Here is a 19,894-nt window from a genome sequence, read left to right as displayed (position 1 = left end):
CACAGTTCTGGGGGCCAGAAGTCTGAAATCAAGGTCCCACGGCAGTCCCACACTCCCTCCAGAGGCTCTTGGAGAACCTTTGCCCTTCTGACCTCCGGTGGTTTCTGCTGGCCTTGGCTATGGCAGCAGAACTCCAGAGTCTGCTTCCCTCTTCACCAGGTCTCCGTGTCCTCGCCTCTTATAAGGACACCAGGCATGGAATTCAGAGCCCACTGTAGTCTGATCTGATCCCATCTTGACCCTCAGCTAACATCTGCAAAGACCCTATTTCTGTTTTGTTTTTTTAAATTTCTATTTATTTTTTAACTTTTTATTTTGTATTGGGCTATAACCAGTTAACAATGTGATAGTTTCAGGTGAACAGCAAAGGGACTCGGCCATACATACACATGTATCCATTCTCCCCCAAACTCTCCTCCCATCCAGGCTGCCACGTAACGTATGCTCCACAGTAGACAAAAACCCTATTTCTAGATCAGGTCCCATTCCAAGTTTCCAAGCGGACATGAATTTGGGAGGGGAGACACTATTCACCCTACTAGAGGGTGTAGGATGAATACTATATATGATTTATATTCCTAATACTTTATTTTCTGCCTCTGACTTGAAGAGTAATGAAAAAATGTCATGGTTGTCAAAATGAAAAGGGGTTGGTTGATTTTGTGTCTCCTGCAACAGGTAACTTAGAGTCTGGTGGTCTGTCAAGACCCTTGTCTTCCCCTTCTCCCTGCGTCTCTCCTCTTTAGGCTCAGAAGTTTCTAGTAGGTGACTCTGTTCTGAGCAACATGTCTTTGATGTGGTGTAGACTGCCATCCTGCTGTTTACAGAAGTATCTTCAAGTGACTGTCTTCTGAAGCCTTTTGACGTTTTTGCATGCTATGTACATGTTGACTGTTCTTATGTAAATTCTCCATACTGTGAGCAAATCATAAGTTTATTTCATGTGGAAATGCAGATTCTAACAGGTGTCAAGTATTAGACTTTTTTTTTTAAATAAATGTGAACTCAGGCCCCCTCTGCAAGAACTTCAAGAGATTACAGGCATGCCTTGTTTAACTTGTTAAAGAATGTGCTTTGCGTACTGCAGCTTTCAAAGGCCAGCTTCTGTCTACTTCTTATGGATTTACTAAATAGGCAAAACAGTTGCTAGGGGTTTGGGGGAAAGGCCCTTAGAAGAAGTCTGCATATATTCTAGGTAGAACCCCACAGAAAAATCTATCAAGTGTAATCTGTAAAGGTCAGAAACCAGCAGGATCTGCCTGAAATGTTAATGTAGAATCAGTCATCTAGCAGATTCTCAAACTTGTTTTCATGACATAGTCTGCAGTTATCTCAAGGGAGGATTCAAATTTCAGGTTCCAAGGATGAAATTTTAATCCATCTTTTTAATAGATGCAGACACAGGCATGAGATAAGGAGAAGAAGATATCAAGTCAAGCAAAAGGGTAGGTGCCGGGAGCCAGCACGGGAGATCCCACCCATGACAAGGTCATGCGGAGAGGCCTGATGGGCAAGGCGAGTCAGGTCTTGAGGGGTCCTCTGTCTGAGCATCTACCCTGAAACCAAAATCTGTCTGTTTACTCTCTGCTATACCATACTCTTCTGACATTACCACCTTTTCTCTGGAAAAAGTTAACTCAGGGCTTCAGTTAACAGTCTCCTGCATATGAAAAGTATGTTTCACCGCTCAAACCCCTTTGATGGCTCTCTAACCTGCCTAACAGTTGGGGACTTTTACAACTTGTGAATTGTTTACAGCCCCCTAACCGCGAGAGGCATGAAGCTTAAAGCATCTTAAAGATACAGAGTCTTTTCTAAAGAGCTAAAAATTATACTGGTGATGGGTTTCACTGTTGAGTCAATGACTGCTGCCAGGCCTCCATATTCTTTATCTTTAAGGCATCTGGAGGATATTAATCAATGTAATTGGAATATAGAAATAGGAATATAGTAGTTTTTGATGTTAGCAACACTAGACATTTGAGTTAATTACTTTTCTCTGTTATAAATCACTGTACTTCTTTCATTGTTATAAATTGTTGCATCTTTGCTATGTAAGAATATAACTTTATTTAGTGCTTTCTGAGAGTGGCACCAGACTTTGGGAAGAACAACACAAATAAGTCTTCTGGTTGACAAACCCTTATCAGAAAAGGGCAATAAAATGTTAATTGGCCTTCTGGCCAGAAGATGATGTAAATCACCTAATACTTATGTATACAACTAGGTATGCAGAGAGAAAGCCTGGTCTCGATAAGAGTCAGGGCTGCTGATGCTGCATAATTTTATATTATCCATTGATCTCTATGTACAAAAAAAGGTATAAAAAGCCTTTACAACAATAGAGGATGGGCCAGTCACTGGACTGGTTTCCCCTGTGTCGGCTTTCTCTCTCCCTCTCCTTTTCTGGCTGAATTCCCATCTGGGGCGTGGAGGCTCGCCATGTCTATTTACTTGCCCCGGCTTTTAAGATCCACGAGAGAGGGAGCCCAAGGTGGGGCACGCCCCACTATTCAAGAGGACCTTGTCTGGAACTTTATTGGCTTTCCACATAAACCAAGTTATTCAGCCTCTTTTCTTCACTAAATTTTCCTACTATACTATTCTTTCCTAATTTCTTTTATATTTCTAAATAAATAAGTTTTTCCTTGCCACATCGTCTCCCCTTCAAATTCCCTGGAACCACCGGGGCTGGACCCCAGCAGGTAGGGTGTTGCATCCTCTTAATCTGGTTTCATTTGTTTCAAGGCTACTGAGTGACATCCATTGCTGAGGTGCAGTCCATAAAACAAGGATGTTGATGTGGTCCCATCTACCACATTTGTGTGCAAATCTGCTTAGAATCAAACCACTTATTTGCAGCCCAAGGTTCTTGATATTTCTGAGGCTATTCAAAGGTTAGCTGGTCCAATATTCAATGAATAAACTCCATTTGGCCTCCCTGAAGCCAAGGTCCTCTACTTGAATAGCTCCAGTGATGGGAACCTTCCTGTCAACACAGAATCCATAATTGAACTATTATTTCTTTGTTTTGTCTTGGTTCAATCTGAAATCTGTCTCCCTGTAATTTAATATCTGGGAACTACATTTGTTCTCTAAAGTTAAATGATAACAGCAGTTTGTTGAGCGACGACTGTAACAGGGACTAAGCCAAACTCAGCATTCTCTCTGCGCTGTCTAAAGCATCACCCTCAGAGCAGCCTTAGGAGAGAAAGCAGCTGGGAGTAGCTGGCTGTTCACCACGTCCATTTCCGTGGGCTTAACCACGTTTCTGAGTCTCCCTGTCACTGAATGTGACCTTGTTTCTGAGGTCTGGCCAGTCACATGCAGGCAGAAGCGATGTGTCACCTGTGAGAGCTGGCTCCTGACAACCTGCTGTGTGTGACCTGCTTGCTCTTTTCCTTTCTATCAAGACCCTGCAAGGTTCATGACGTTGGCAGAGCCTCCACATGGAAGGAGCAGTGGTCACTGAATTGTGGCCAATTGGAGCAAAGCTAACTGCTAATCAAAGATACCTATTTTATTTATTTATTTACTTGGCCGCACCATGTGGAATGTTGGATCTTAGTTCCCTGACCAGGGATTGAACCCCTGCCCCCTGTATTGGAAGCTCAGAGTCTTAACCACTGGACCACCAAGGAAGTCCCAAGAACATCCATTTTAGACTATTCACAACTAAGAAATAAACATATAATGTGTAAATCACTAACATGATGTAACTATCATAGCAGTTAATTGCTAATAACTATATATGTAATATGGGCTTTCCCAGGTGGAGCTAGTAGTAAAGAACCAGCCTGTCAAGGCAGGAGACTAAAGAGACACAGATTCAGCCCCTGGGTGGGGAAGATCCCCTGGAGGAGGGCATGGCAACCCACTCCAGTATTCTTGCCTGGAGAGTCCCATGGACGGAGGAGCCTGGTGGTTGTGTCGCGTTTCAGTCTGTTTTTCTAACGCTCTGGAGCTCTTCACAGCATTTTAAATATCTAGCGATAGCGACTATATCATATCCTGCACATGGTGTTCCCTTCTGTCGGCTGAAGCGTCCCAGTTCTTCCCATTCTCACCACGTAGATTCTAGATGTCTCAGAATTTTATTTGTTCTCTTGGTCACATTCTACTCCCCTAAAGGCCACATTAAGACGTGGTTTTCTGTCCTAAATGCAATACAGCAGAAGGGGCTGGGGCATCAGAGGATAGTAGGGCCATTCATTCGTGCGAAATCTAACGGTGGTCGTGCGAGCATATGGTCGGCAAACCGCTCAGGGCTTTCTCAGCCTCGCTATTCATCCCCAGGTCGGAAGGAAGGGCATCCCCGCTCCAGTGTTCTTACCTGGAGAATCCCATGGACAGAGGAGCCTGGTGGGCTACAGTCCATGGGGTCACAAAGAGTTGGACATGACTGACTTAGCACTCAGGGAGTAGCCAGTGCTCCAGCAGCACCCTCTTCACCCAGCAACTTGTCAAAAAAGCAGGCTTTCAAGCCCGCACTGCAAACCTGCTGAGTCAGAACCTGCCTTTTAGAGAGAACCCCAGGTGTGTCCCGTCCTCACTGCACTTGGAGAAGCACTTGGCTGTCAGTTGCCTCTATCAACCTAAGAAGAGCCTTACTACGCGCCGCTTGCCATGTGTTGTTAGTTTTGGCCTGTTCTAGCAGGTGCTGATCATTTACACTTGATTGTCACTCAGTGAGGACATTTGAGTTCAAGTGACTCAATCCACTGTGCGACCCATTATCCTGTTCAGCCTTGTGTCACCTACGCGTTGCATCAGCGTGCCTTCTGTGTTCACTCTATCTGCCCAGAAGTGTGTCGAACAAGATGGGGCTGGCTTTGAGACCATGAAACTTGTTGCCGCCCTCAAGCATCAGTCTATTTTCTTTATTTTTATTTTTTTGGATGCACTAGGTCCTCATTGCTGTACAGGCTTTCTCCAGTTGCAGCAAGTGGAAGTTACTGTCTAGTTTCGATGTGCAGGCATCTCATTGCAGTGGCTTCTCTTGGTGTCGAGCATGGGTTCTAGGGTGTATGGAGTCAGTTGTTGTGGCTCGCAGGCTTGGTTGCCCTGTGGCATGTAAAATCTTACCAGATCTTACCAGGATGTTCCCCCACACCGCAATCAGATGCTTAACCACTGGACCGCCAGGGAAGCCCCTGCCGTGGCTTTTTGGTAGAAGTGGTCATCTGGCTCCTCTGAGAAGATCTGAAGTGGACCTTTCTGTTTGTGTGAGAAACATGGGCTTAGGTGATGCTAACTAAAATGCCTCTGGGCCGTTTACTCCGGTAACAACCTAGATGAAATAAAGGATTGATTCAAAGGGCAGGATCACTTCTAGGGTCACAAGGTACAGAGAAATGTTCAAGGCATGTGCATTCATGGGCTTTAATCAAAGCTTACGGGAAACTCCAGAATACCACACACCTGAGGCCAGGCTCCTGGGAGAATGAAAAGTCCTCGCCATACAGCACAGCCTCTAGCAGTCCTGTCGTCCTGTCCCCTCGACTTCAGCCCCTTTCTCTGGAATCCCAGTCCCTGCCTCTCCTGCTGACTTTCTGCTGCTCTCTTGCTCTCTGTTCCCTGCAAATGTGTCCTCCCTGCACCTGTGTGCGTCTGGGTGTCACATTCAAACCACCCAAGACAGAGGAAGCGTGTGGGTGGATTAAATAAATGCTCTTCCTTTTGGACATTCATACCTTTTGGATAATGTTTTTGTGCTAAACTATCCCACAGGTGACTGGCCAGCCTATAGATGGTTGCTCTGGGGTCAGGGCTGGTCCCTGGGTCAGAAAGCTGTGTCACAGGTATAACGCAAGACAAGAGCGTGAGGAAGTGCCAATTGCAGTGTTGTTTACAGGAAGGCTTTAGCATAGCAGACATGCTATACCCTTGCCACTCAAGCTGTGGTCCTGGGACCTGCAGCACAGGCCTCACCAGGAGCTTGTTAAATACAGGACCTTGGCCGCACCCCGAGTTGCTCAGTCAGAATCTACATTTTAACAAGATGCCCAGGGGATTTTCCTCTCTGGCAGAGGAACCAGAGATCAAATTGCCAACATCCGCTGGATCATCAAAAAAGCAAGAGAGTTCCAGAAAAACATCTATTTCTTCTTCATTGACTATGCCAAAGCCTTTGACTGTGTGGATCACAATAAACTGTGGAAAATTCTGAAAGAGATGGGAATACAGATCACCTGACCTGCCTCTTGAGAAACCTATATGCAGGTCAGGAATCAACAGTTAGAACTAGACATGGAACAACAGTCTAGTTCCAAATAGGAAAAGGAGTACGTCAAGGCTGTATATTGTCACCCTGCTTATTTAACTTATATGCAGAGTACATCATGAGAAACACTAGGCTGGAGGAAGCACAAGCTGGAATCAAGATTGCCCGGAGAAATATCAATCACCTCAGATATGCAGATGACACCACCCTTATGGCAGAAAGTGAAGAGGAACTAAAAAGCCTCTTGATGAAAGTGAAAGAGGAGAGTGGAAAATGTTGGCTTAAATCTCAACATTCAGAAAACGAAGATCATGGCATCCGGTCCCATCACTTCATGGAAATAGATGGGAAACAGTGGAAACAGTGTCAGACTTTATCTTTTTGGGCTCCAAAATCACTGCAGATGGTGATTGCAGCCATGAAATTAAAAGACGCTTACTCCTTGGAAGGAAAGTTTTGACCAACCTAGATAGCATATTCGAAAGCAGAGACATTACTTTGCCAACAAAGGTCCGTTGAGTCAAGGCTATGGTTTTTCCAGTAGTCACGTATGGATGTGAGAGTTGGACTTTGAAGAAGGCTGAGCGCCAAAGAATTGATGCTTTTGAACTGTGGTGTTGGAGAAGATTCTTGAGAGTCCCTTGGACTGCAAGGAGATCCAGCCAGTCCATTCTAAACGGGATCAGCCTTGGGATTTCTTTGGAAGGAATGATGCTAAAGCTGAAACTCCAGTACTTTAGCCACCTCATGAGAAGAGTTGACTCATTGGAAAAGACTCTGATGCTGGGAGGGATTGGGGACAGGAGGAGAAGGGGACAACAGAGGATGAGATGGCTGGATGGCATCACCGACTCGATGGATGTGAGTTTGAGTGAACTCTGGGAGTTGGTGATAGGCAGGGAGGCCTGGCGTGCTGCTGTTCATGGGGTCACAAAGAGTCGGACACGACTGAGTGACTGGACTGAACTGAACTGAACTGAACTAAGTTTCAGAAGCACTGCTCTACCTATCACTGCCTTCATTGATCTTTGGTAAATTTGGATTTTTCTAAATATTAAGTTTGCACTTAAGGTGCAAACTCATATTAAGGTGGCACTCGTGGTAGAGAATCTGCTTGCCAGTGCAGGACACAGGTTCAATCCCTGGGTCAGGAACATCCCCTGGAGAAGGGCATGGCAGCCTACTCCAGTGTTCTTGCCTGGAGAATCCCATGGACAGAGGAGCCTGATGGGTTACAGTCCATGGGGTCATGAAGAGTCGGACACAACTAAAGCAACTTAGCACGCATGCATGCAAGTTTGCTTAAAACTGCACACCCCTGTGGGTCAGATAAGATCCAAGCTTAGGATTTTAAAGACGTACTGAGCCTTAGCCTTTCAGTTAGATTTCAGGATGATAAACTGAAACCCTTTAGAAACTAGTTTGCCTGAGGGCACAGTACTAGAATGAACTTAATGATGCACAATTGTCTAGAAATACAGGTAGTATTTTTTAAAATTATCTTCTTGTGCAACCTAGCAATAACTGAGTCAGTTTCAGATCCAGATGAACGTGAGAACTGGGCCTAAACTTACTAAAGCAATGGACAAATTACCTGACTGCATACAGGAACTGCATTCAGAGGGGTGAGTGCCGTGGAGGATTGGAGAGAAGTTGGAAGGATTGTCTGCCAAAGAGAAACATCACCCTGCTTCCAGTTACAGGGGCCAACACTTGGCTTGGAGAGTCACACTATCTGGTCTTACCCTCTTAGGAGAGATTACTAACATCTATCCCATTTCTAAGCAAATTCTCCCACCTTTTATATTTTAAATTTCCATTTTTATTTGCATCAGAATGCCTTTGATCTAAATGGACACCTTGATAATAAAAGCATTTGTAGTAGTGGCATTGGTAGCAATAATAGTACAGCATTTCAGGTCTACTATATGAATGAACTATGTATGTTGCTCTGATAGTGTGACTCTAAAAAAAAGTACCATTGCAATCCTGTTTTCCCTAATGAATTTTCCACTCATAAATAGATCTTATGGTCTAAAATACTTTTCTAAGGTTTTGTAGTGGTCACTGTTCATTCAGTATTTAGCTATGGAAGACTTCCCTGGTGGCCCAGTGGTTAAGAATCTGCCTGCCAATCTGAGACATGGGTTCGATACCAGGCCCAGGAAGATCCCACATGCTTTGCCGCAACTAAGCCCGTGTGCCACAACTACTGAAGCCCACACACCCTAGAGTCCGTTGCTCAGCAACAAGAGAAGCCACTGCAATGAGAAGCTCATGCACCGCAACTAGAGAGTAGCCCACACACAGCAATGAAGACTCAGTGCGGCCATAAATAAATGTCATTAGCTACAGAATATCCCCTTTGCAGAGCTTTTGAGGGGGTGAAATTATACACAGGAGCAGGCTAAGGGATGTTTGAGAGCCTAGAACAGGCACCTCTTTTTACAGATAAGAATAATGCCGATGAATGGTCAGTAGCAAAACAGACAACTGGTGCCCAGGGGGACAGAGGTTTGAATCATTTATCAAGTTAGTAGGGTGTCCCCTTTGGCCATGAACTTGGCCTTGGGAGCCTGAGAGCCTGCCATCATGGGCATTTGCTTGAGCTGCCTGGCAAAATACTTAACCCCGATCCCCAGCAACAGTCTTAGCTGTGGCTCTTGCTTCCAAGTGTACAGGTGTCTTGGTTGTAGGCTGGATATACCCCAAGGCACTCCACCATTCCCCCTCAACATGTAGTTGCTGCTCCTGTCTGTGGATTTCTTGCATTCACTGGTTTTGCCAAACATCCAGCAGACATTTATTTGGTGCCTACTGTGTACCAGGCACTACATCTCATACAGTAGGATTCTAGGATGAAGGAGACACATGCTCTGCCCCTAGAGCACCTAGATGAGACATATGGGAGGCAAGTGGCTGGAACACAGTGTGGAGAGGACCCAGGGTGAACCCAGTGCAGTGGGAGGGCTTTCATCCTTGTTTGTATCAACTCTACTTCTTTCACTTTCTGTCTTTTCTTTCAGTTTCTTTTCCTTCTTGAAAACAAATAAATATCAAATAGTTCAAGGATAGTAATTGATTGTTTTTATTGTTTAGTTGCTCTGCTAAGTCACTTCAGTCGTGTCCAACTCTGTGTGACCCCATAGACGGCAGCCCACCAGGCTCCCCCGTCCCTGGGATTCGCCAGGCAAGAACACTGGAGTGGGTTGCCATTTCCTTCTCCAATGCATGAAAGTGAAAAGTGAAAGTGAAGTTGCTCAGTCGTGTCTGACTCTTCAGGATCTCATGGACTGAGCCTACCAGGCTCCTCCGTCCATAGGATTTTCCAGGCAAGAGTACTGGAGTGGGGTGCCATCGCCTTCTCCGGTTTAGTTGCTCAGTTGTGTCCAACTCTTCATGACCCCATGGACTGTAGCCCTCCAGGCTCCTCTGTCCATGGAATTCTCTAGGCAAGAATACTGGAGTGGGTTGCCATTTCCTTCTCTAGGGAATCTTCCCAACCTAGGAATAGTAATATCTGGTTTTATTTTATCATATTTCCTTGTCCCCAAGCAAGGTGATGGGTACACAGAGGTGAACTATATCCTTGACAGGTGACAAACTTGTCATCAAATAGCTGCATGGGGTGTGCTCAGTACTGGGACCAGAGGCATGCAAGGCCCTGTCGGGTGCACAGGGAGGGGGCCTGCTCCGGGAGAGACTTGGGAAATTTAGGAGCTACCCAGGAGTTCCTACTGGCTCAGATGGTAAAGAATCTGCCTGCAATGCAGGAGATCTGGGTTTGACCCCTGGGTTAGGAAGATCCCCTGGAGGAGAAAATGACAACCCACTCCAGTATTCTTGCCTGGAGAATCCCAAGGACAGAAGAGCCTAGCAGACCATAGGTCATGGGGTCAAAAAGAGTCAGACAAAACTGGGTGACTAACACTCTCACTTTCACTTTACCTAGACTCCTAGGAGAAGGAAGGTTGTCCAGGCAAAAGGCAAAGGTCCATGACATATCTTTATTTGAGGACTTATTCAATTCTTGAGGCTGGAGCACATCAGGAGAAAGTGCAGACGGACAGCTTTTGTAAGCCATCTGAGGAGTATGGGATCAACCCTCCGGTGGTTGCACAGGGCACGCATCCCAGATGCCCTTGCCTCTGTAAATGATATACACGATATACGCCCTTTAAATGATGATACATTGATGGTACCAACGCAGGCTTTCTGAGAGGTAAGGCCTGCTGCAATTTAAGCATGAGAGAGACTCAGCTTTCACATAGTCTCCGCCTTTGCCCACCATTCACACCCACACAGCAGTCACGGCAGTGGGACTAAGGATAAAGCACCTCGCGGCCGCCCTGCCCGTCTGCCTGCCTGGCACCACCACCAAGAGAGCAGCCAGGGGGTGAGTCACTGCCCAGCTGCCCAAGCCGCTGCCACGTCAGACCCTGGAGCCTGCTTCCGGCGGCTCGTCTGCCCCATGCCCACCCTCCTCCTCCGTGGCGGTACCAGGGGGGTGGGTGAGAACACAGCTCCGGGCTGTCTGCACACGGCCTCACGTGTGGTGGGGCCACGGGGGTCCCACGTGGCTTGCGCCATGGGAACAAGCAAGCAAGGGGCCCCTTTGCTGCGGCCTCACTTGGTGGGGGGTGCCCAGGTCTGGTTTTAGAGGTATGAAGCTCAAGGCAGGGCTTGTCAGCCCTGGTGGGACTGAGGGGGTGGGGCTCAGCAAGAGCAGGGGTCCCCTCGCCAGGCACTGGATCTGGGGAGCTTCCTAGCTGCCTGCCCAGTAGCCTGAGCCTGGACGAGGAAGTGCCTACAGATGCTGTCATTAGGGACTTGATCTTTTTTTTTTTTTTTTTTTTTTAGCTCCCCTGGAATGGAATTTCTGGAAATCAGCAGGAGCAAACTGGCTGGGCGGGGTCGGGTGGGGGGCGGTTCTCCTGACTGTTGGCAGCAGCACTCGCTACCTCTGAGTCACGGGCACGGTTCCGGGCTCTTCCTGCACGGGCTTAGGTGGGTCCTCTGAGTTCAGAACCCTCTTACGTCACTTCCTCGAAGCCGCCACCAGCAGGTCGCTTGTGCCCTTTAAGCCAGGGACTCTGGTTAAGCACCTCCAGGCGTGTTCTGTAACAGAAGCCTGGCTCTTCTCCTCTCACCGCCCCTTCCCCTTCTCCCGTCGGGGGTCGTGTGGGGTCCCAGCCATTTCTCTCTCACGGGGTTGGACGTTGCCTCTCAGAATGAAGAACCGAGGAGGGAAGCTCTGAGTTTTCCCCTCTCAGCGCCTTGTTGTCCTGGGAGCGACACCTCCAGCTGCACAATCACAATGGGAGGACCTGTCTTACTTCTAGGCCCTTCGATCCATAAGTGGAGACCCTGGGTTCCCACTAGAGGCCGGTTAACCCGCCCCAGGCTCCCTGGTCACTCTTTTGGAAGGAGTGGGGCGGGAGGACTCATTCATGGCCTAGAAGCCTAGTCTGTCCACTGTGGAGGCTTTGAGAGAAGAAATCCCTCCCAGATACCACAGTAGGCTGCTGACTGAGCCCCGGGAGGGTTATGTGGGATCAGATGTGCATTTATGGGTGCTAGGGGTGAGGGAGATGAGTTCCCTGAGATCCAGGCAGCCCTGCTGGTGCTGCTGACACCATCCAGGCTGGAAGGGAAGCCCTGAATTACAAAGAGGGCCAGGAGGTTGTGGTGGGGGCCGGGGGAGGTGGAGAGGAGTGAGGCTGGTGGAGGGACTCAGAGACCACACGTGTCAGAGGTTCTGAAACACAGAGGACAGGAGGGTAAAGGCAGTGGTTCTGCACCTCAGTGTGGGACAGGAAGTACTCCCAGGAAGGTCTCCAAGTAGAGCATCCATTCAGATGGGCAGAGGGAAGGTCACTGTGGTCCCACAGTGCCGTGTCTCCTACTTAAAATCAGGACCAGTGGTTTGCCACGGACTGGGCTGCTATCTAGAGTATGACAGCCTGATCCAGGTCAAGTTCATGCTGCATTTCCTGGCTGCCCATGTTTCTCAAACTCACCCACCTGGATGGCAGAGAGGCCAGAGGGAGGAGAGCCAAAAGAGTCATGGGGAGGGCAAGACTAAGGTGGCAGGCGGCCCTGGCCCCCTAAACCCTCAGCGACCAAGCAGCCCGTACCCCTCTCCAGCTCTCCTCTCCAGCCTCTGTGGGTCCATCCATGCAGGGGTGGGGCGGGAGGTGCCTACCTTTTGCAGGATCACTGGATGTCTCAATATGCAGATGCCCAGGGCCAGCCTGGGACGTGTGAGACGTCATAACCCATAAGTGAACAAGCAGACTTCCTACTCAATCTGACATCCCATGCATATTTCCTTCCGACCCAGGGCAACCTCAGCCTCAAGAATCACAGCTGGAGGAAAGTTTGATGGAAAAGAATTTGTGAAATCTTCTCCGGCAGGAAGCATGGACTTTGGAAAGCTGTCTTTGCACCTCGATCCAGAAGTGTGCACCGGAAAATGTTAGAGTCGGGCTTGTTGCCTCTGTGCTGGCCCTCTGCAAGCCCCCTGTGTACACCACCAAGCCGCTTCAGGGTCTAAGTAAACAAGATCAAGTGTGCTATATGAAGCAGAATCATGGGAGCATCTTTTCATCCTGGATTGAACAATTTCAAACTTTCTTCTGATGTTTTTTCAGGGGAGGGGTGGAGGAGGGTCTTAACTCTTAATGAAAAAAAAAGAGTCAGACATACTCAGCATCTCCTGGAGATCTGAGGCCTCTGGACCTGGAGGCTTTCAGCACTGAGAGTTGACTATAAACACCAGTGTGGCCAAAACCCACAACTGAGTGCTGTTACTGGAAAGTGAGTGGATGGGTGATTCTTTTTAATTCAGCAAATAACATGGCTTCCCTGTATCTTTACTTCTCACAGGTGCTGGCTTTGCCAAACCGGTCAATCTCTTTTATAGATAAATATGTGCCTGTTTTATTAAAACAAAAGCCTCTTAAATGCAGATGATACGCTTCCTGCTTGCTAGTCCTCACAGATTCCTTGTTGCAACCCAAGCGGGCGTGTTACTTTGATAGTCGTATGAAATAACCTTCCCTTTGCCTGGGGATATTTATAACAAAACATGCAGAATTATTGCACCATAAAGCCTGCTTCACTGATTCTTGCTGATTAAAAACTTTTTTTTTTAAAGACTAATGTAATAAAAACCAAAGACCTAGCAGCTGGAGCTCTGAGGACAGCCCGAGTGGAGCCAGCAGCTCACCCTCCGCCCTTTGATTCAAACCCAGCACCCGGGAAGCCAGGCCAGCACCACGGCCCCTTCCCAGAGGCACTTCATGCATCACTGATCTTCCCGCCCCAAGTCCAGGCCAGGAATGAATGGCCTGGGAGGGACAGGCTTGTCTTTCTGACACGCTGGAGGCCAGTGCCAAGTTTTGCTTCAGGAAAAACGAAGGCAGAGCAATCCTAGGCATTAAGCAAGGCCAGCGTATCTCACCCTGTGCCCTGGCAGGCAGGTCCAACAGGACAAAGGCATTTTTAATTGATGCTAGAAACTTGCAAGCATAAGAAGTTGGCAGGAACTAACACAACCCTTTCTTTCTCCTTCCAAGGTGCCCATTTGCTGAATACATCCTCAAGGGCACTGTTAACTGGTGTGAAATCAGATCCAGTGGGTTTTTTTCCCTCGGCTGTTGGCCAGAGTCAAACTGGTTTCGTCAGACTCCGAGCGTCGATGCTACCTGTGTTAACTGGTGCATTCAGAGTTAATTCTCACTTTCCCTGGGTGCCACATGGAGCTTTCCCATAACCTCTCCCATTGGTCTGGGGCCGGAACTGGCACCACCCCACTCTCTTCCCTTCTCTCACTTCCCCTCACCCTCCCTCAGCCCCTCCCCTGGCCACCTACGCAGACACACATGCAGAATCCTTAAAACATCAGAGTCAGCCAAGTTCCCTGACTCTGCCTGCCTGCGTGCGTGCTAAGTCGCTTCAGTCGTGTCCAACAATTTGCAACCCCATGGACTGTAGCCCACCAGGCTCCTCTGTCCCTGGGGATTCTCCAGGCAAGAAGAGTGGGTTACCACGCCCTCCTCCAGGGCATCTTCCCCACCCAGGGATCGAACTTGAGTCTCCTGCATTGCCATGTGGCTTCTCTACTGCTGAGCCATCCGGGAAGCCCCTCCCTGAATCTAGTTCAGGCGGAAAAAGCCTGTTCTGGTTTGTTTGTTTGTTTGTTTAAAAGGTGTTTTCTTATTCCTGAGGGGGTTACTGAAGAGAAGGACAACACATTTATCTCAAGCCCCACCCCCAGGAAGTGGGGGCTGAACAGGAATCCCTATCCTGTAGGGGTGTCTCAGCCACCATTCGCCAATCCTGATGACCCTCCTGTAATCAGGTGGAATAAAGACTCATGGTTCAGGGAACACTCCTGTGCCCAGCACTCACTCTATTCTTATTTTTTGTTTTGATACCACTCTAGTTGTTTTATTTTAATATGTTATAATGCTCTGCAGTTAATTATCATGAATAATTTATTCATGGTTAATATTTTAGAGTCAAGGAGGATTTACTCTATCAAATGATAGTGTCGTTTCATAAAACACAAAGACAAGATGTAGAGAGTCTACAAAATTACACGGTTTAATGACAAACTGGAGAAAATAAGTCAGTTTAAACCACTGATGTAGATTATTACAATTATATTGTAATTCATCTATATACATTTTATTGAAGCAACCCTAAGAGTAAGAGTGAGCAAAAAGCAAAGCCAAAAAAAAAAAAACCAAAAACCTATGACTCTACGTTAGAGGGCTAGTTTTCCAATACAAATCAGGACAAATTTTACTTTGCTGGGGCAAGCCTCTGTGTGTCCTCTTTGGTCTAGCTCCTTTTCTCTCCCCTCAGAAACGATCGGTCATCCTGAACTGTGTGTTCACGATTCCCTTGCTTTTCTTTATGTTTTCATGCATATTGAATATCTCTAACTAGAATCTTCAGTCGGCATGTTTCTGGACTTTACACGGTGGAATATCCTTCTTCTGTGACTTTATTTCTGGCAACATCAGGCTCCCGAGAAGCATCACTTTGGCTGCAGCTGTGAGTTGTCCAGCGTCGCTGCTGCACTGAGTCCCATCGTATGTTGATGCTGAGTCCAATAGCCATTGAGGTTGTTTTCACTGTTTTGGGGTTGTTTTTTTTTACTATTTCAGACTTTCCTGCTGTGCTATATTCTAGATATGTCTCCTTACTCAGCACTTGCTCTGGAAGTAAAAAGACTGGTTCTAGACAGTGTACATCTTCAGTTCTCCAAAGCGGCTAGTTCAGTTTCCACTCTGCCGCAGTGTAGTAAGTGTACCATTTGTTTCCTTACAGCCTTGATGTTTTTTTATCTTTGCCAATCCAGTGAGCAGAAAACGATGGCTCAGTGTGGTTTCAATTTGAAATCCCCATTGGTTAATGATGATGGATATCTTTTAATTCTGCCAATTAGCCAGTGTGAAGCACCTATTCAAATATTTTGCCTGTTTTTTAATGGGTTTATAGGTATTTTTCATATATTTTGGATATTAATCCTTAGTTATGTGTGTAACAAATTTATACTCTCAGTTTTGACTTATTATTTCACTCTCTTTATGGAGTTTTGATGAATAGAGGTTGTTAATTTTAACATGAAATTCTTTAAGCTTTCCCTTTAGAATAATTATAATCTTTAATATAAATAATAATCTTTCCCTTCGTATAATTGTGTCTAGTTTCAGGAACCCTTTTCTGCTACATAAAATTTCATAGTCTCCTAAGCTGTCTTTTAAAAGCTTTGTGGTCTTATTTTTGTATTTAGTGCTTTAACCCACTTGAAATTGTTTTTTAATGGTATAAGTTCAGGGTCCAATTAAAAATTTCCATCCATATGGATAAGCCATTATTCCACCAATTTATTAATAGTCCGTTCTTTCCACTGATCTGTAATGCTGCCAGTTTCATATCAATATTAGTCTCTTTGAGGCTCTCAGTTCTTGTTGTCAATTTCTCCATCTCTGCACTGTTTTATTTATTATGGCTGAAAATAAATCGATACCTAAGAATGCCGGTTCAGCACCCCTCCCCCATTCTTTTTTAATAGTGTCTTGGCTTCTAGACTGTTCTCGTCTCTTTACACTTCCATATAAATTTTAGAATCAGTTCATCAAGTTCCACAAAAATCCTCCTGTATTTGACTGGATCTGAACTCGGCAGATGAATTGGGAAAAATTGGGATCTATTGATGAAAAGATTTCGATACTACTGTCAGGTGTATTTTTAAAACAAGCTTTCTAGCATAGTCTGTCTTTACTCATATTTATTTTTCATTTATTTCTTTTTGTCTTAGTTTGGGCACGCCCCATGGCATGCAGGATCTTAGTTCCTGACCAGGGATCGAACTCCTGTCCCCTGCAGCGTGGGCACAGAATCTTAACCACTGGATCACCAGGGAAGTCCCTTGACTCGTATCTTAAATTCCTTATTTTATCTTTTAAAACACATATTCTGTATCTGATCATTCCATGGGTTTGATTCTTCTGTGTATACATGTTTTTTCCTCCTGCTCGTACCCTCTCACGCTTTGTTTCCTTATGTATTCTGGGATTCTTGACTTCGAGCTGATACCTGCAGGAATGATTTGAGGCTTCGTTGACGAATTTCTCTTGGGAAGATCTGTATTTGCCTCTTTCAGGCATCTGGGGCACCTCCTGTCATAGACATCTTTACACTAAATATTCAACTTGAAGTTTTTCCTTCCTCGTCCATTCTATGTTCACAGAGGCAAATCTTTCACATCCCCTTGAAGGAGGGAATAGATGGATCTATTTCTCAGTTCACACTTACATGGAAGATATAGAACCCCACTGGGGTTCTAACTTTATGTAGGGGTTTTTCTATTAGACTTCCCTTCTTGATTGAGCCCTATTTCCTTCACGCAACAAAGCTGTGAACACCAATATTCAAGTTCACGGTTGCAGCAAATGTCAGCAAGGAGAAAGCTGGCTTTGGAATTCCATTCATGTCTCTGGTTTTTCACTGTCAATTAATTTTCGGTCTCCTGCCATTTTTCTGGCCAAACTCGGCAGTGCTTTTTATAGATCAGCATTGTTCATCGTTTCCCATGGGAGTGTAGGCCAGAGTATCTTTTCCAGAAGCAGAAGTCCTCCCAAGTGTCACTGCTCCAGTTCCTCTTCCCAGAGTGTTGATTTTTGTGAAAGTTTTCAGACTTTCTCATTTCAATTGAGCAAGCCTGCCTGGGTGCTTCGCAGTCTGTGTCTCCATCTCTTTTAGATATTCTTTTCCTCTTGACCTTGATCCCCAACCCTCTGCTTTCAGAGGCTCCTCTGCTTCCTACATTACAAAATACAGTGAGACCACCAGCGATGAGTTCTCTTGTGCTCCCTCCTTTCTGCTTTCCAATACCTGTTTTTTATTATTATTTTATTTATTTGGCTTCATCAGGTCTTAGTTGTGGCGCGTGGGATCTTTCATTGCAGTGGGTGAGTTTTGGCACTCAGGCTTCTCTCTAGATGCGGCATGCGGGCTTAGCTGCCCCTCAGCATGTGGGATCTTAGTTCCCTGACCAGGGATCGAACCCTTGTCCCCTGCATTCAAAAGCAGATTCTTAACCACTGGACCACCAGGAAGTCCCTCCAGTTCCTCCCTGTTAATTCTTCCATTAAGGCCAGCTCCTCCATCCTTGCATCTTTGTAGCAGGAATTGCTGCTTTCTCACACGCTTCCTTTGTATCTTCAGCAGTCATATTATTGCACATCTTCTCAGGCTGAATATGGTACTTTCTCTTCTGTGATGCCTTCTGAGGCGTCCCTTTCCTTTTCATCCCAAATTTCCTCTCTGATCCCCAACAGCACTTTACTGCTAAATGAATACAGGGCTCAAACTGCCATGCAACGTTACCACTTGGGTAACTGTCACCTCTCCTCCTCAGTGGTGGGTTTCTTAGAGAAAGCACTGCTTTTCATTTTATCCTTATTATGCTTATTGTGCTGAGCGCAACACTTTGCAGATAGGTATTGGCTCCTTGTCTCTGAACTGATAAGTCCGTGCTTGCCTTTTGTAGAAATCAGCTTTTCCCGTGAGCTCTCTTCCTTACTCTCCATCTTCTCTCGATCCTTCCCTTCTCTAGTCTGACACATTCAAGACTTGGAAGGGAAAGAAAAATCTCTTGCCTTGGTCCTGTGTTCCCCTCTTTATCTTTTCTCTTCTAAATATCTTGAACACACGGTCTATGATTTCTGTCTTCTTTCTTTGCCCTGAGTCTTTAACCATCTGCAATCTGACCTCCACCCTCATCTCTCTATTAAGATCACAATCTTAAAAATGAAAGTTTGCCTTCTGTCACTGGCACATCCTCCCCTCAGCTCCCTGTAACGATTCTGAGCTCGCCTGCTGGTAAGTATCCTCTGCCCTGGTGGCCCTACAATCCCTGGTGCTCTCCCTGCCCTGTGACTGCTCCACTCAAGCCTCTTCTCAGCCCACAGCTTCCCTCCCTGTCCTGGGGTTCCCCTGCCTTTGGGACTTTAAACTTAACTAATGCGTCTGCTTTTCACATCTTGATTCGCATCCCTAACTTCCAGACATTTCATTCCAGTGCTCAAGGTGGCTCTCTTTTCTAAATTTTTAACATTCATATCTTACATCATCTTCCAGGTCATTTAGGTTCATAAAAATTTCCATTTCGCTTCGTACCTCCCACTTTCTGATTCCTCTCTCCCCTCTCTCTCACCTCCCAAGTTGGTTCAGCCATCGCAGTATCTCCATCCCTTCTGGTTGCCATGGTTGCCATGACCCAGGTTTAGGGCCTCCCCGTCTGGACGAGAGTGTCAGGCTCTGCTTTAGCCTCTTTCCTGCCTTAGCCATGATGCCTAGTCTTCTACAAATCCTCCCATCCCAGGATATGATGGAGGGCTCTCAAAAAAAGAGTGTGGATTTTGGAATCAGACAAACCAGAATCTGAACGCCAAATCCACTGTTAGTGACTGGGGAGTGCCAGTTTCTTTCGATGCTATGAGAGTTGGACTTTGGTGAGTATTAAGTGAGAGGATATAATAAAGTAATGGCTTTATTTTAAAAAATTAACAGATGAATAAGCAGTTTCAGAGCTGTTAAGTAACTTTCCCAAGGTCACAGAAATACAGTCTATGAAGCAGAATACAGTCTATAAAGAGATTTTTCACATATCTCACAGATCAAGGTGAGCATACGCCTTTAATTGGCCTATGCTGCTGAGTCCATATGCCTAAGGTCTAGAAACAAATTCTGGATTCATCTGGTTTTTCAGAATCCAAGAAAGCACACTGACTGTGTAGGGCTGGAGCCGGTCCACATTGATGTCAGGGGCCGAGACCAGGGATGGAAGATAAGGTCATATGGTCAGTGTGGAGGCCAGCACCCGGACACTGGGAGGTGAGGGGACAGGAGCTCAGGACCAAAGGACCCCTGCCCGGCACGATTGTCACTGGAAAATGAGAAAGGATGTGGAGCTCATTGCGTATTTTTATGATGTTCAGTGAATTTAATCCTTTTCTGCCTAGGGCAATTCACTCTTCATAGGGGTCTTGGGGATTTGGCCAATTGTGAGAATGTCTGTGGTGATATTAAAGCTCATTTTATGAGGTTGGCAGCCATTACTTTCAAACCATAAATTTCATCCTTTAAAAC

The sequence above is a fragment of the Ovis aries genome, chromosome 23, assembly GCF_016772045.2.
Source record: "Ovis aries strain OAR_USU_Benz2616 breed Rambouillet chromosome 23, ARS-UI_Ramb_v3.0, whole genome shotgun sequence".
Classification (NCBI taxonomy): domain Eukaryota; kingdom Metazoa; phylum Chordata; class Mammalia; order Artiodactyla; family Bovidae; genus Ovis; species Ovis aries.
This window is presented reverse-complemented; position numbering follows the sequence as displayed.